Source organism: Schistocerca gregaria, unplaced genomic scaffold (genome assembly GCF_023897955.1).
Source record: "Schistocerca gregaria isolate iqSchGreg1 unplaced genomic scaffold, iqSchGreg1.2 ptg001411l, whole genome shotgun sequence".
NCBI classification, from domain to species: domain Eukaryota; kingdom Metazoa; phylum Arthropoda; class Insecta; order Orthoptera; family Acrididae; genus Schistocerca; species Schistocerca gregaria.
The window spans coordinates 10,001-15,000 of NW_026062712.1; the positions used below are offsets into that span (position 1 = coordinate 10,001).

The window sequence follows — 5,000 nt, forward strand, 5'->3', positions numbered from 1 at the left end:
AGTTAAACACCGACGGGCGGTGAACCAACAGCGTGGGACACAAATCCAACTACGAGCTTTTTAACCGCAACAACTTTAATATACGCTATTGGAGCTGGAATTACCGCGGCTGCTGGCACCAGACTTGCCCTCCAATAGATACTCGTTAAAGGATTTAAAGTGTACTCATTCCGATTACGGGGCCTCGGATGAGTCCCGTATCGTTATTTTTCGTCACTACCTCCCCGTGCCGGGAGTGGGTAATTTGCGCGCCTGCTGCCTTCCTTGGATGTGGTAGCCGTTTCTCAGGCTCCCTCTCCGGAATCGAACCCTGATTCCCCGTTACCCGTTACAACCATGGTAGGCGCAGAACCTACCATCGACAGTTGATAAGGCAGACATTTGAAAGATGCGTCGCCGGTACGAGGACCGTGCGATCAGCCCAAAGTTATTCAGAGTCACCAAGGCAAACGGACCAGACAAGCCAATCCGATTGGTTTTGATCTAATAAAAGCGTCCCTTCCATCTCTGGTCGGGACTCTGTTTGCATGTATTAGCTCTAGAATTACCACAGTTATCCAAGTAACGTGGGTACGATCTAAGGAACCATAACTGATTTAATGAGCCATTCGCGGTTTCACCTTAATGCGGCTTGTACTGAGACATGCATGGCTTAATCTTTGAGACAAGCATATGACTACTGGCAGGATCAACCAGGGAGCTGCGTCAACTAGAGCTGAGCAGCCGGCCGCCCGGGAGTGTGTCCCGGGGGCCCGCGCGAACACGCAAGCGTCCGCTCAATTATTCTGCAAACAGGAGGAGGCCGAGCTCCCCTGCACGATACACCTCGAAACCCTCTCAGGTCCCGGCGGCGCGCAGCGCCGTCCTAGGTACTTGGTCGGTTTCGAGAGAGGCGCAATCGCCCGGAGTTAGGCGAGTAGACGGTTTTAGTGAGAACACCCTTGCTCCCAACTGAGCTTGCCGCTGCCGACAGAGGCCCGGGAGCGTGCTGTCGTGGCATTGCCGGCGGGAGACAACACGCGCCACCTATGGTGACCGGCAGCTCCAACGCCAGCGCCACACAAGGGCAAAGCCCCACTTGGGTGCAGAAGCGAACTCTCCCAGCACAGCGCACGCGCCAACACGTCCGCACAACTGCGATACAAACCACCTGCGAGAACCGCTGGGGCGACCGAGCAGCAGACGGCGTCGCGGCGCCGAGTGCCAGGCGGCGGCGCATCCTCAACGCACACAGTCCTCAATCAGACCAGCACACTGCAGATGTCCACCGCGCTTCGCACCGGGCTCGGCTGAACCAACTTTGGCCGCCAGGCGCCGCGTGCAGGGTGCGCCGCAGCGTAGCTGCGCCGCCTGCCGGGCCCGTCGGCTGGCGCTCCTGCCACTCGGCGCCCCCCACCAGCCGCCTGTTGCGCGTGCGCCCACGCAGCGCGCGGCCAACACGCCGGGCGGCCCCCCTTCACCGGCCGGGAACAGTCCCACCAAGCCACCGCCGCGTATCGCTTCATACCCACATGGGCCTAGTCACGTGTGTGGATGTGGCGGGTACCGCTGAAACAACCGGTTAATAGCTGTACCGATCGTCGCCATCACAGATTCACCTCCAGCGTGAACAACCGCTCAACAACGGATTTCCAGTTCATTTGCGTATCTTGGGCAGTAAACGTAGATGTCCACCTACATTTGCGAATTCAACAATTCTTGCATGCCAGGATGTCATGTGTCACGACACGCTACATCAGACCACATACACACTGCGACATGTGCAGAAGAGAACACGTGGAAGGTGGCCCGCGCACGTATGCGATGTCCCTTCCGCGATCCACTGTCAACCGGCATCTGCGGCATGTCCCAGATATGGAACGCGGTCCACCAGGGTAGCACTTTGTGTGAGGCAATACGACAAAGTCGGAATACACGCGTCACTACATCAGACGGCTCACGCTGACCTGACCTGACCTGACTCACCGCACCACCACCCCCAGCGACCCAGGGTGACATACAATGCGTTCGTACGTTCCTCCCACACGCCTCTACGGCGTACCACAGTGCAACCTAGCTGTTATTGGGAGACGAGACAAGTAGCATCGAGCACATCATATGGAAATTGAGATTCGACACCGTTGGGCACAGCCAGCGTACGGTCACACGTATCACACTACTTCACTCTGTACGTAACGACCGATGATCGGTACAGCGTGTGGGTTACGCGTACGACATCAGCGGACAATGGACACAGACCATACCACGACGTACACTGAGGGCGTCGACATCTGAATGCAACTGAACAGCTGCGAGGCTCATTTAACACTCAAACGCCAGACCGACCAGCTTGAGAGGACAGAGACACAAAGAGGGGGACAGAGGGAGGGGGGGGGGGGGGCGATATAGTCCTATTGCAGTACAATTGACAGTGGATAGCGGGAATATGTGGAAAGTAAGCAACACTCGCAAGACATCTACATGAGGATAACAACGACACCAGAGATTCCGAGCAGTGAACTATGTTAGGCAAAGGGACAACGTGGGTTAGGTTAAGGGACAACGTGGGTTAGGTTAAGGGACAACGTGGGTTAGGTTAAGGGACAACGTGGGTTAGGTTAAGGGACAACGTGGGTTAGGTTAAGGGACAACGTGGGTTAGGTTAAGGGACAACGTGGGTTAGGTTAAGGGACAACGTGGGTTAGGTTAAGGGACAACGTGGGTTAGGTTAAGGGACAACGTGGGTTAGGTTAAGGGACAACGTGGGTTAGGTTAAGGGACAACGTGGGTTAGGTTAAGGGACAACGTGGGTTAGGTTAAGGGACAACGTGGGTTAGGTTAAGGGACAACGTGGGTTAGGTTAAGGGACAACGTGGGTTAGGTTAAGGGACAACGTGGGTTAGGTTAAGGGACAACGTGGGTTAGGTTAAGGGACAACGTGGGTTAGGTTAAGGGACAACGTGGGTTAGGTTAAGGGACAACGTGGGTTAGGTTAAGGGACAACGTGGGTTAGGTTAAGGGACAACGTGGGTTAGGTTAAGGGACAACGTGGGTTAGGTTAAGGGACAACGTGGGTTAGGTTAAGGGACAACGTGGGTTAGGTTAAGGGACAACGTGGGTTAGGTTAAGGGACAACGTGGGTTAGGTTAAGGGACAACGTGGGTTAGGTTAAGGGACAACGTGGGTTAGGTTAAGGGACAACGTGGGTTAGGTTAAGGGACAACGTGGGTTAGGTTAAGGGACAACGTGGGTTAGGTTAAGGGACAACGTGGGTTAGGTTAAGGGACAACGTGGGTTAGGTTAAGGGACAACGTGGGTTAGGTTAAGGGACAACGTGGGTTAGGTTAAGGGACAACGTGGGTTAGGTTAAGGGACAACGTGGGTTAGGTTAAGGGACAACGTGGGTTAGGTTAAGGGACAACGTGGGTTAGGTTAAGGGACAACGTGGGTTAGGTTAAGGGACAACGTGGGTTAGGTTAAGGGACAACGTGGGTTAGGTTAAGGGACAACGTGGGTTAGGTTAAGGGACAACGTGGGTTAGGTTAAGGGACAACGTGGGTTAGGTTAAGGGACAACTTGAGTTAGGTTAAGGGACAACTTGAGTTAGGTTAAGGGACAACTTGAGTTAGGTTAAGGGACAACTTGAGTTAGGTTAAGGGACAACTTGAGTTAGGTTAAGGGACAACTTGAGTTAGGTTAAGGGACAACTTGAGTTAGGTTAAGGGACAACTTGAGTTAGGTTAAGGGACAACTTGAGTTAGGTTAAGGGACAACTTGAGTTAGGTTAAGGGACAACTTGAGTTAGGTTAAGGGACAACTTGAGTTAGGTTAAGGGACAACTTGAGTTAGGTTAAGGGACAACTTGAGTTAGGTTAAGGGACAACTTGAGTTAGGTTAAGGGACAACTTGAGTTAGGTTAAGGGACAACTTGAGTTAGGTTAAGGGACAACTTGAGTTAGGTTAAGGGACAACTTGAGTTAGGTTAAGGGACAACTTGAGTTAGGTTAAGGGACAACTTGAGTTAGGTTAAGGGACAACTTGAGTTAGGTTAAGGGACAACTTGAGTTAGGTTAAGGGACAACTTGAGTTAGGTTAAGGGACAACTTGAGTTAGGTTAAGGGACAACTTGAGTTAGGTTAAGGGACAACTTGAGTTAGGTTAAGGGACAACTTGAGTTAGGTTAAGGGACAACTTGAGTTAGGTTAAGGGACAACTTGAGTTAGGTTAAGGGACAACTTGAGTTAGGTTAAGGGATAATGTGGTACAACCACAGTTAGGTTAAGGGATAATGTGGTACAACCACAGTTAGGTTAAGGGATAATGTGGTACAACCACAGTTAGGTTAAGGGATAATGTGGTACAACCACAGTTAGGTTAAGGGATAATGTGGTACAACCACAGTTAGGTTAAGGGATAATGTGGTACAACCACAGTTAGGTTAAGGGATAATGTGGTACAACCACAGTTAGGTTAAGGGATAATGTGGTACAACCACAGTTAGGTTAAGGGATAATGTGGTACAACCACAGTTAGGTTAAGGGATAATGTGGTACAACCACAGTTAGGTTAAGGGATAATGTGGTACAACCACAGTTAGGTTAAGGGATAATGTGGTACAACCACAGTTAGGTTAAGGGATAATGTGGTACAACCACAGTTAGGTTAAGGGATAATGTGGTACAACCACAGTTAGGTTAAGGGATAATGTGGTACAACCACAGTTAGGTTAAGGGATAATGTGGTACAACCACAGTTAGGTTAAGGGATAATGTGGTACAACCACAGTTAGGTTAAGCGATAATGTGGTACAACCACAGTTAGGTTAAGCGATAATGTGGTACAACCACAGTTAGGTTAAGCGATAATGTGGTACAACCACAGTTAGGTTAAGCGATAATGTGGTACAACCACAGTTAGGTTAAGCGATAATGTGGTACAACCACAGTTAGGTTAAGCGATAATGTGGTACAACCACAGTTAGGTTAAGCGATAATGTGGTACAACCACAGTTAGGTTAAGCG

The 5,000-nt window shown here is 50.8% G+C and overlaps 1 non-coding gene across 1 annotated transcript in view; it reads right to left on the reverse strand.

The window, feature by feature from the left end:
• Positions 1 to 699, reverse strand: part of LOC126331835 (small subunit ribosomal RNA) — a 1,892-nt gene extending 1,193 nt beyond the window's left edge. The window contains exon 1 of the ribosomal RNA XR_007563512.1: positions 1 to 699. This exon is cut by the window's left edge and continues 1,193 nt beyond it. This is a non-coding gene — a ribosomal RNA (small subunit ribosomal RNA).
• Between the last annotated feature and the right edge of the window lie 4,301 nt (positions 700 to 5,000).